This window comes from Diabrotica virgifera, chromosome 7 (genome assembly GCF_917563875.1).
Source record: "Diabrotica virgifera virgifera chromosome 7, PGI_DIABVI_V3a".
NCBI classification, from domain to species: domain Eukaryota; kingdom Metazoa; phylum Arthropoda; class Insecta; order Coleoptera; family Chrysomelidae; genus Diabrotica; species Diabrotica virgifera.
In genome coordinates, this window is record NC_065449.1 from 153,012,463 (window position 1) to 153,025,185 (window position 12,723).

Sequence of the window (12,723 nt, forward strand, 5' to 3'; positions counted from 1 at the left end):
TATTTACGTAAGACCGATTCTTGAATACGCTGGTCCAACGTGGCAACCTGATTGGGTTCGAGACAAAACATTGTTGGAAAACGTCCAAAGAAAAGCAACTCGAATTCCATCGGGACTGAGAAGACCCTCCTATGCAGAGAGACTTAGTATGGCCAATCTAACTTCCTTCGAACTTCGTCGACAACGTGGAGACTTAATAACCACTTTTAAAATATTAAAATTCAGTTTCGGAAATCTCGACGAAATGTTTACTATAAACCAAGATGAACGCCTCAGAGGTCACCAGTTCAAACTTAAAAAAGAGAACTTTTCTACGAGATCAAGGCAGAACTTCCTACCAAATAGAGTGTTCGAGAGTTGGAATAACCTTAGTGATAATATTGTCACGGCCCCCTCTACTAACACGTTTAAAAACAGACTTGACCGTTTCTTATTATAGCTGAACTATTTTATTTTTTTTATGTAAACAAAAATTATATCTTTCTTTTTTTCTTTTATATTGTATCTACTAGTAGGTTAGTTATGTAATTTCTTTGTTTTTGGGCATAATAGGGACTTGTCCCTCTGCCCTTGCTTATGTATAATAATAATAATAATAATAATAATAATAATAACCCGTGGGAGTTTTTTGTCAGTTCTTCTATCAGGCGCGGCCCCCTGCGAATGGGGGATGCTTTCTGGGTATTCGTAGCGCCAATACCCAGAGAGTAGCAGGAATACTTGCCGTGGAACAAAAACTGACACCTGGCAGTAGGTATAAAATGCACACCCATGAGAATGGAGAATAATAATTTGTGTTTAGGATCGCTGCCTGGGGATCGCCAGGGCACGTCTGGAGCCGGCGCTGGACGTGACAGCATGCGGGACGTCGGTGGCAGGGTGTTGAGGAGGCGGGCCCCTGTCATACAATCAGCTACAGCCCAACCACAACCACAAGCGAGCCAAATAACAACAAGAGCTCCACCCGCCGAAGGTGCTGCGCTGGATCATCAGCCGGCGCTCACTCAAGCGGGACGACCGAGGCAGCGCATGAAATGGACTGTGTCCATCAATGAAAGCATTTTGCGCTTCTATTATAAGGTGACAAACCTCGGTCAAGAAACGATCGGCTACAGACAACAGCTGTATGCCGAATTTTGCAGGGAGTACCCAGATATTCAAGTATCGGAGCAAAGAGTATCAGATCAATACCGGGTAATCATAAGAAATAATCTTATCCCAGAGACTAGACGCGATGCCATCAAAAGCGAAGTCGAACGGGAGATTAATAACCAAGAGCTAGTTTTAGATCAAATCCCTAATGAAATCCTTGAGGAGCAGATTCCTGAGATTCCCATACCAGAAACTCAACCTGACAATACACAGCAGGAAAACAACGAGTGGCGCCATAGTCTAGAAAACGAAATGGCTCGTGCCTTACAAGAGTTTAATGGAACAAATCCACTTAGCAGACCACCGCTACCACGAATAAACTCTTGTAAGAAACTAGGTGCGCTGTTACAAATTGTGAACACTGAAGTCCTACCCAATTATGTCGTAGAAGCCCACACATTGGAATATCTGCATATGCTAATCTATTGTGCAGCAACAGCAATTGCCAATGTAATGGGCGTTAAGATCAGAACACGACGGGGTACTAATAACGGAAGGACTGGTAACAGAATTGCACCATGGGAAAAAAGACTTCTCGGAAAAATTGAATTACTGCGTAGGGATATTGGTCAAGTCACAGAATATATAAGAGGTGTAACAAGTAGAAAAGTCATTAAGAGAGCTGAAGAAATAATGCGGAGCACTGCAAGACACTCGAGATACGATCCAGAAAATAACACAGCCCAACAGTGTCTGGATACATTAAAACAAAAACTCTCCGTCTATTCAGGACGATTAAGAAGGTATAAAGTTAGTAACAACCGAAAATGTGACAATGCACTTTTTGAGAACTCTGAGAAGGCGTTTTACCGAAAACTCAATTCCACCGTAGAAAGTGTCGACAAGTCTTACCCAAGCCAAGAAGAAATTCATGAGTTTTGGGGAAATCAACTTTCCACGCCAGCTGCTTTTAACAACAATGCTGGCTGGATAGAAGATACGACGCACAACTGTCACCACTACGTCACTGCTAACTACGAACCATTCACGACTGAAGAAGTCTCAAATGTCATCAAAGAGCTTCATAACTGGAAATCTCCTGGACCAGACGGAGTTCAGAACTTCTGGCTTAAAAAGTTTTGGAGTATTCATGAGTGCTTATCAACGTTAATTAATCATGTTATTTCTAATCCGCAGGAATTACCATCATTTCTAACTCAGGGAACTACTTATTTAATACCCAAGGATCAAAATAACACCCAAGATCCATCCAAGTACCGCCCAATTACTTGTCTTCCAACTTTGTATAAATTGGTCACATCCTGTGTAACCCGGCGTATCTACCAACACTGTGCTCTAAACGATATCATAGAGCCTCAACAGAAAGGATGCGCTAAGGGTTCCATGGGCTGCAAAGAACAGCTTATCATCGATTCAGTCATTTCTAACCAGGCATTCACTAAAAAAAGGAACCTTTTTACTGCTTTTATTGACTATAAAAAGGCCTTTGATTCAGTACCGCATGAATGGCTAATAGATATTTTGAAAATATACAAAGTCGATGATAACATAGTGACCTTTTTAAGGCATATAATGAGAGATTGGAAGACTAAAATTCACCTCCAAATACCTGGTGAAAAAAATATTGAAACCGAAAATATCGCAATCAACCGGGGCCTGTTTCAAGGAGACTCGTTGAGTCCACTGTGGTTCTGTTTAGCTTTGAACCCCCTTTCCCAGCTATTAAACTCCACTGACTCAGGTTTTAGCATTAAAAGCAATAATACTGTAGTAGCGAAGCTCAATCATCTGTTGTATATGGATGATTTGAAAGTAATGGCTTCCACTCGAGAACACCTAGAAGAGATGCTAAAAACTGTAGAAACATTCTCTAATGATATTAGTATGCAGTTCGGTCTAGACAAGTGCCGTGTTTTGAATATAGTCAGAGGAAAGGTACAGCCCGGTGGATTCGATATGCAAAATGGCCAGAACATCCAGGCCATGGGCGATAACGATATGTACAAATATCTTGGAGTAAAGCAGGCGCGGAAAATTGACCATAAGCAAATGAAAACTGAGATAACTACTGAGTTTATAAGAAGGGTAAAACAGCTACTTCGTTCACAGCTTAACAGTAAAAATTTGTTTAAGGCACTGAACACCTACGCTTGTTCCGCGCTTAGCTATTCATTTGGTATTGTTAAGTGGACAAAAACGGATATAGAAAATCTTCAGCGAAAAGTGCGAACACACCTCACAAAGGCACAAAAACACCACCCTAAAAGTGCAGTAGAACGAACGACATTACCCCGGTATTTAGGAGGAAGAGGACTTATGGATATAGGTGAGCAATTAGATAAACAGATTGCTAATTTAAGAACTTATTTTCAGATGCAGGCTGAGACATCTAATCTACACCGCGCAATTTGCGCAGTAGATGACACAACACCGGTCAAATTGAGGGAACCAGAAATGCGCATAAACCACCTTACTAAGGACGAAAAACTGCGCACCTGGATGGGTAAACCTCTGCACGGGCGACATCCCAATGAAGTTAGCCAAGACTATGTCGACAATATAGCGTCGAACTATTGGTTGACATCAGGAAAGATGTTCCCTGAAACGGAGGGTTCATTACTGGCCATTCAGGATCAGGTTATACCAACCAGAAATTACCTGAAATATATCGTCAAAGACCCTCAGGTTCAAAACGACAGATGCCGATATGGATGTCAAGCCCAAGAAACCATCCAACATATTACAGGGGGCTGCCAGGCATTTGCTGCAACTGAATACAAGGAACGGCATGACGCAGTGGGAAAAATCCTTCATCAAGAGATAGCTAATAAGCTGGGACTTCTCCAAACGGACCATCTCCCATATTATCAGTACGTTCCTGAGAGTATGCTTGAGGATGGCAACTACAAGCTATACTGGGACCGCAGTGTGCTCACAGACCAAACAGTGGCACATAATAGACCAGATCTCGTACTAGTTAATAAATTAACAAGACAAACAACACTAATTGATGTGGCGATACCTAACAACAATAATTTACGTAGTAAATTTACTGAAAAGATCGCCAAGTATAGAGATCTGGAAATTCAAATACGGAGACAATGGAGAATGCAAAGTACGCAGACGATACCTATTGTTATGTCTACTACTGGAGTCATTCCGAAGACCCTCCTCGAAAGCATAAAAAAGCTGGGTCTCAATGAACATATTTATAAGACCATGCAGAAAGCTGTACTACTTGCGACGGCCAGAATTGTAAGAAAATTTTTGGGAGATACACCTGCATTCCAAGTCACCTAGGGCTCGATAACACGGAAAGAGTCCCACCAGAGCTCAATCCTTTTGATACCGTAGGTATCTGGGATGAGTCAATTTTCCCCTCAGAGGGAGTGTGAGCCGTATGGCTAAATCTGGATAATAATAATAATAATAATAATGTTTGATGTCTAGAATGTCTTAAACCAGTTTTCCGATTTGAGTGTTTTTTTTTTAGTATGTTATAGCCTTATTATTTAAGAATATCTCTATAATAATATTGTTGCTAAACAGGTAAATGTGATTTTATACCAGGTGTAGTAATCATAATGTGTTTTTTCCTTAAAGTTTGGAACACCCTGTGGAATATTCTAGCATAAGTATATAAAATATTGAAATTAAAACTCAATTGTAGTCTTAAGCTTTCTTAACATTTTCTTTTCTGATTCATTTGCTTATGTGGGATAATAAAAAAGTGAGGTAGGCTTTAACAACTCGTCATGTTCTTCATCAATACAGGGTGTTTCTAAATAAGTGCGACAAACTTTAGGGGATAATTCTGCATGAAAAATAATGACCGTTTGCTTTATAAACATATGTCCGCAAATGTTTCGTTTCCGAGATACGGGACGTTGAATTTTTTCTTATAAACTGATATAATATTTATATAATACAAAACTGATATAATGATTTATATCCGTATGCACGCCAATGGTGAATATAAAATTCTCAATAACGTCAAAAAATGCACAATAACTAGGTACCTCTTTAAACCTACCAAATTTCAACCTCATATCTCAACAGGGTTTTGGAGCAATAAATTAATCATCAGTTTATAAGAAAGAATTCAACATTCCGTATCTCGGAAACGAAGCATTTGCTGACATATGTTTGTAAAGCAAACGGTCATTATTTTTTCATGCAGAATTATCCCTTAAAGTTTGTCGCACTTATTTAGAAACACCCTGTATTGATGAAGAACATGGAACATGGCTAGTTGTTAAGGTACCTTACTTTTTTATTATCCAACATAGGTAAATGAACCGAAAAATGAAATGTTGAGAAAGCCTAAGACTACAATTATTGAGTTTTAATTTCAATATTTTATATATGCTAGAATATTCCAGAGGGTGTTCCGAACTTTAAGGAAAAAACACAGTATGATTTTTACACCCGGTATAAAATGACATTTACTTGTCTAGCCACAATATTACTACACCGATATTCTTAAATAATAAGGCTATAAAATACTAAAAAATCACTCAAATCGGGCAACCGGTTTAGGAAACTCGAGACTTCAAACATGTCCCATTTTTAGGTGTTCCTTTAATTTTGCCGGTGTGTGTATGTATTGATAAAATTAGTGAATGTTTTACACAACTGGATAATAATAAAACCAGCCATTTGCAAAGTGCGATTTTCTATAAAATTAAAGCTAATGCGGAAAAACATTTATTTAAAATAAACATATTATATTCGAATATTTGTCAAGAATGTGAGGTTAAAAGTGACTTGAACCACATATTTTTTGACACCTAACACCTAAACACCTAACCAATCACCTAATTAAAAGAATTATAGACCAGAACATCCCACTCCCTGTAAATATTCTCTTTATTCTGTCACTGAATAAAAAGAAAATTTTTGACTGTTTGGTATCTTTCTTGTCGGATAGTAAAATATTATTGTAATTAGTTATAAGTATTTGTAAAATATGTTTAAGAAATATAAAAAAAATAAAAAGAAAAAAAAATAAAAACATGAAACAAAAAAAAATGAATAAAAAAAAATTAATAATTAAAAAAAAATACTTAAAAAAATAATAAGAAATTAAAGAAAAAATCACTAAGAGGATTTAAACCTCCGCAGGGATGAACTGGGTTGACATCCTATCGTAGTGACAAAAAAAAAAAAACTAAAATAAAATACAAAAAAGAATGCATTTATTTTAATATTAAGATTAATATTTTTATTTGTAAAATGTATACACTATGTGTTCTTGATAAACATTAAGTAGTATAATATATTTATATTTATTAACATAGTATGTACATTAGCTGTAATGAGTAGGTAAATAAGAAGTAAAAAAATTGTAATAATATTATAATAACCAAGTTTCACTAATTGGAAATATCTTTAATACATTTACTTTTGATTGAGACTGGCTGAATGACCATAGTCCAAGCCAAAAAAGAAAAAAAAATGCGGCAAAAATTCTTAGCGAGTAGTTAGTGTACAGTCCTAAATATAGCCGTGTTTATTGTTACGTTTGTAAACTGATTTCCACGAAAATTATTGTTCTTCTAACTTTTGATGGGTATCATGACTGGAAAAATATCAATAGGACAGTTATTCAACCTGAGCGATCTCGTGAACATATTGTATCAATTGGTACGTTAGTCAAGAGAAGTAGTACAGCAGTACAAATTGTAACATTAATGGAAAAAAGTTATTTAGAATAAAAGGAATTTTTGGAGAAACATTCTTCAAAGAATAATAGCAAGTAGCATGCAGAATAATGCGTGCTGCCAACGTACGCTTCAGATGGTAAGGTTTTTTTGACCTTACCATGATCAAATCTCTGTAATCTGTTATGTATATTTTTTGTGTGAGAGTCCCTTGTGCCCGTATTTGCTGTTTTCGATGTTCCAACCACAACCGACAACACCATTAGACAATTTCTTTTTCAAAAGTCAGACAAAGTATATTGACCATAGCTCTGAAGATGGCTTTATAAGCCGAAAGCGCTCGGCTAGGATTTATATATTTTACACACTTCAAAAGTACGCTTCTCCCTGTATTTGAGTAGTCATAAGTGTGTATAAAAACTATTTCAGTCTTTAGATTTAACTATAATTCTATTAAATAATTAATTAAATTAAAAAGATTATTATTAAATTATATTTCAGGGCCTGAAAATTGTGTAGTGCCTCGGGCCTAGTTTGAAGTAAAATAAGCTCTGGATCTAATGCAAATGCTTTTCAGGAAGAAAAACACCTGCCAACAAAGGTTTCAACAAAAAATAATTACCAATTTTCATTTATAAACCACACGATAGAAGAAAGGAAAGAACACAACACCACAAGCAATACAGAAACACTAACAAAAGCGATTAAGAAATGACAATAATAGGTACAATATGTAAAGGGCTAATCAGATATATCAAAAAGGGCAAGGAATAAGTACATCACAACAACATTCAATACAACCAACACACTGAAATCTATTGTGTCAAACACTAAACCTATTAACACACAAAAGATATCAAAGAACTGAATCTATAAAATACATTGCGAATCCAAAAATTCGTATATTATGGAAGAAACCGACTACTAGGGAGACTACTAAGTGTCAGCATAACTACGAGCACGAAACACTTCAAAAACAGAGAACTGGGCAGATCAGAGATATGCAAGCATGCCTGGGAAAATGATCATAGACGACAATGGAAAGATTTACCAATAATTGTGAACAAAACAGAAATGAAAAAGAGTAAAATTAAAGAAACAGCTCTCATTCTACGTAATGAAGAAAAATGTGTAGCAAACTCATCATCAGAATGCATGCTTTTGGTTACCAATATTAAAAGAAGAACTCAACAACAAGAATATACCAATAATAGCGGATTAAAAAGTCGAAGATACATCATACACAAGTATACACAATACATCTGAAACACACAATACACAAACATATAATACACGAACGCACAACATACAAACACGTAATGGTAGGGGAGCTCAAGCGGGGATTTTTGCAGTTACTCGAGTGAGTCAGATTATCACATGGAGAGAAACCTTGTATCCTATAAATGTACCTCTACCGTATATTGGCTCTTAATACAGGGGTGTTCGTTAAGGGGGGTCCGAAAAAAATTTATCCTTAGAAAAACTCGAAACCGTCAGATTAAGATAAGGTAAGTTAAGTGCATGCAAAAGAGTGCATATTTTAAAAATCTGATGATTTGAGCGGGACGTAACGAAATGGATGAGTCACAAAGTTTCACAAAAAAAAGCGAATATTTCTCTGTCGAATCTGTCGAATGCTACCAAACGCGACCCCCACGGAGAGAGGTGGGAGTAAATTTAAACTTTTAAATACGAACCCCGCGATATTTCGTGAAATGAACACCAGATCGAAAAACTGAAAAATACAGGTATTCAATATTTTTGAAAAATCTATTGAATGGCACCAAATACGACCCCCCACGGAGGTGGGGCTGGTTTTAGGGCCGATCCCACATTTTGAGAACAGGCAATTCTAGAGGATTCACAAAAAGAAAGGTAGGTAAATAAGGGAGAATAAAGGGCTCATAAAGCTACCTTTACAAAAGCGACATCACCGCATTAGATGCCCATTTCCCAGGGCATCCAAGATTAGAAATAAATAAAGTCTCCCCAGCGTTATGTGTGCGATTGGTTGAGGACAACTTGGGGTCAGGGTGTCACCGTCTTCACGAAACGTAACTTCTTTGATCTTCGGAAATGAGACCACCCTACTGCGGGAATCACGGGATTCATGTCCCCTAGAGCTGGGCTTCACTTTATGGTGTGTGTATTATCTTTCATGTTGTAAGTTGTAAGCAAGCAATGACGATAATTAAATGTCATATAATTTTCTTCTAGGCTTGCGCTCGACTGGCCTAAATTTAAATGAAAACGATTCAAGGTGAAATGGCAGTTGAGTTGCCACATTTGTAAATGTACATAAAATTTCACAATGACATGTGACCTTAGAAAATGGATGTAAATTATTTTCGTTTTAATGCGTTTTCGCGATATGACTGCGTACGAACTACAAACGAGACCAGAAGAGCGACTTGAGTACTTGAGAGATGAGAGATTTCCAAGTTGACACACAACCGACTGACTAAGAGTTCTTTTCTATAAGTCACACGGGGGAACAGCCACCTCAAGGTTAGCTATTTTCAGAAAATTCAGAGCAGATGTTGCATTTTAAGTGAATTTATTAGGAAGACATTATAATTAACAGTTTGGAGAAAATATGTGCCGTTTATAAAAAATATATTACATATATATTTATTTTACATCATAATATATTTAAGTATTAAAGTATATAAGTATTAAAGGGTTTTCCAAGCGACCAGAAAAGCGGTAGGTAAAATTAGATTTTCTTGTTTTAGTTTGATGTTTTTATGTCGTAATAGTCTCTATCTTACCAATTAGTAACAAAAAGTTCTAGGATATATTAGACTATTTGTTTACTATATTATTTAGATTATAATATTATAAATGCAATAGTGATGATAATTATTATTAAAAGAAATGGCCGAACATCCAGGAGAATAAAATTTTGAATAAAAATAATATAGAAGGGGAGGAAAGTATGCTAAATTTGCAGTTACTCGAGAGTTATGTGGGCCTATTGGATTGTGAAGACTAGGTCCTAAAACTAAAAAAAGTTAAGTTAAGTTTTCCATTTAAGTGAGAACTTCCCATTTCCTAGTTTAATTTTCCATTTCCAACAAACGTTCTTTCCGATTATAGCGCCATCTCTCCATAATTCGAAAAAATGTCTCAAATAAAAGTTACTTATTTTTGCGAAAGGAATCCAAATCTGCAATAAAAAATTGGGGAAGATTTTCAAGTATCCCCAACCCCACCTCCGTGGTGAGTCGTGTTTGGTATCATTCGGTAATTTTTAAAAAATATTGAATACGTGTATTTTGCAGTTTTTCGATCTGATTTTCATTTTGCGAAATATTGCGGGATTCCTATTTAAAATTTTAAATTTACCACCCAAACCTCTGTGTGGTGGTTCGTGTTTGGTATCATTCGATAGATTTTTGAAAAATATTGAATAAGTACTTTTTGGATTTTCGATCTGAGGTTTATTTCTAGAAATATTCGCTTTTTTATTGTGAAACTTTGTGACTCGCCCATTTCCTTACGCCCCGCTCAAACCGTTAGATTTTTAAACTATACACTGTTCTGCATATACTTAATTTATCTTATCTTAATCTGACGATTTCGAGTTTTTCTAGGGATAAATTTTTTTTCGGACCTCCCTTAACGAACTTATCTGTATAAAGATCCAATATATGTCAGGAGTACATTTACAGGGTACAAGGTTTCTCCCCATGTGATTTTCTGACGTGCTCGAGTAACTGCAAAAATCCCCGCTTGGGCTTGGGCAAGATATGAAAGAAGAAAAAAAAACATCGAGGTAAATCTGTCAAAGCTGGGTTTCTAAAGCTAATACATATTAAAATAAAAAAACTTACATATAGACCAGTGCAGATAGCTCTAAAATGGACCAAAAAAATAAAAAATTAATAGCAGGATGAGACCAATTCCAAATGAAAGTACACATATTAGATAACATGTGGAACATTTTTCACCAAATCTGGATGAGGGGAACATGGGATGGGGGAGCGTTTTTAGGGGTGAAAACGGTTAATTACGATTTGCGGCAAAACGGCACATCCTATCGAAAAAAGTTAAATCGCAAAGTTGTAGGCAATAAAAAGATCTACAACCTTTGTAGATAAAAATTTTTCACATAACCTCAAAATATCCGAGAAAATCGGAAAATTCGATGTTTTTGATTTTATTTTTTTTCCTCACTGAAAAAAAAATTTTTTTTTTACCAAATATGGTGGAAACTTACCTCTTCCTGTCCCAAATACGCTGTAATTTTTCTGTATAAAAATATTCTTTAAAACTCTTGTTTTTTATGTTTAAGGGAAAATGTAAGCATTTTTTCAATTGAAAAATCTCCCGAAATTTTTTTAGCTTTTTTAAAGAAGTTGGCATTTGTTTTGTTTATTGAAACCTCTATTTTCTGGTGGTGTAAAAAAATATATACGTTACTGTGGAAAATTTTGTCACAAAAGTCAAAAATCGGAAATTTATTTTCAACCTCTCACCATTTTCAGATTCTCAGACGTAATATAAGTTGCATAGTGAGCAGGAACCAACAAACCTCTGTTAAAAATTTACTACACTAATGCTGTTGTCTGTGATTTTTAATTTTGTGTATAAATTATAGTGAAAAAAAATAAAAAACACGCTTTTAAAACACCAAAAATTTAAAAATAAAATATTACTAGCTTTAATTTTAAAAGTTATTTTAAATTTTTAGTGCTTTAGAAGCGTGTTTTTTATTTTTTTTATACTGTATTTTTTTTAAAGTCGGCCTACTTACCTATATAAACTACATTTTTTTTAAACTTTTTTCTCATGAACCAAATTAAAAGTCGCAACAACTTTTTTAACGAAAAAGTTTATTTAATACAAAAGAAAGTAATTATTATAACTTACATTACGTTTGAGAATCTGAAAATGGTGAGGGGTTGAAAATAAATTTTCGATTTTTGCCTTTTGTAACAAAATTTTCCACAGTAACGTATATATTTTTTTACACCATCAGAAAATAGAGGTTTCAATAAACAAAAAAAATGCCAACTTCTTTAAAAAAGCTAAAAAAATTTCGGGAGATTTTTCAATTGAAAAAATGCTTCTTACATTTTCCCTTAAACATAAAAAATAAGAGTTTAAAAAAATATTTTTATACAAAAAAATTACAGCGTGTTTGGCACATAAAGAGGTAAGTTTCCACCATATTTGGTAAAAAATTTTTTTTTTCAGTGAGAAAAAAAAATAAAATCAAAAACATCGAATTTTCCAATTTTCTCGGATATTTTGAGGTTATGTGAAAAATGATTATTTACAAAAGTTGTAGATCTTCTTATAGACTACAACTTTGCGATTTAACTTTTTTCGATAAGATGTGCCGTTTTGCCGCAAATCTTAATTAACCGTTTTCACCCCTAAAAACGCTCCCCCAACCCATGTTCCCCTCATCCAGATTTGGTGAAAAATGTTCCACATGTTATCTAATATGTGTACTTTCATTTGGAATTGGTCTCATCCTGCTATTAATTTTTTATTGTTTTTTTGCTATTTGCGCTGGTCTAATATACATAGTTCACAATCCAAAGAAATAGTTTTAAAAAAGAGCCGGTAAAGATCATGTAATGTACCTATACGTACCTACAGTTCCTAAAAAAACAAGAGCAAATAAGATAATAAGAACGTCAATAATGGCAAAATCGGCATATGTTTATTTGCACAGTGGTAGACAAGAATAATAGAGCAATAGCAGGTGTCAGATGTTTCATAGAACAGGGGGGACTAGGGCTAGAGTTGATTCTTTTATCTTCTTAAGTACATGAGTTTTACTATAGGCATACTATTTTCTCTAGATTTTTAACCAATCTTTTTTTTCATTAACTGGATAATTTCGTTGGTCATCCATCTTTTTTCTTATTCTGGCCAATTTGATTTAATTCTTGTTTGCTTATTTTTAATATGCTGCTTCTGAAGTTATTCC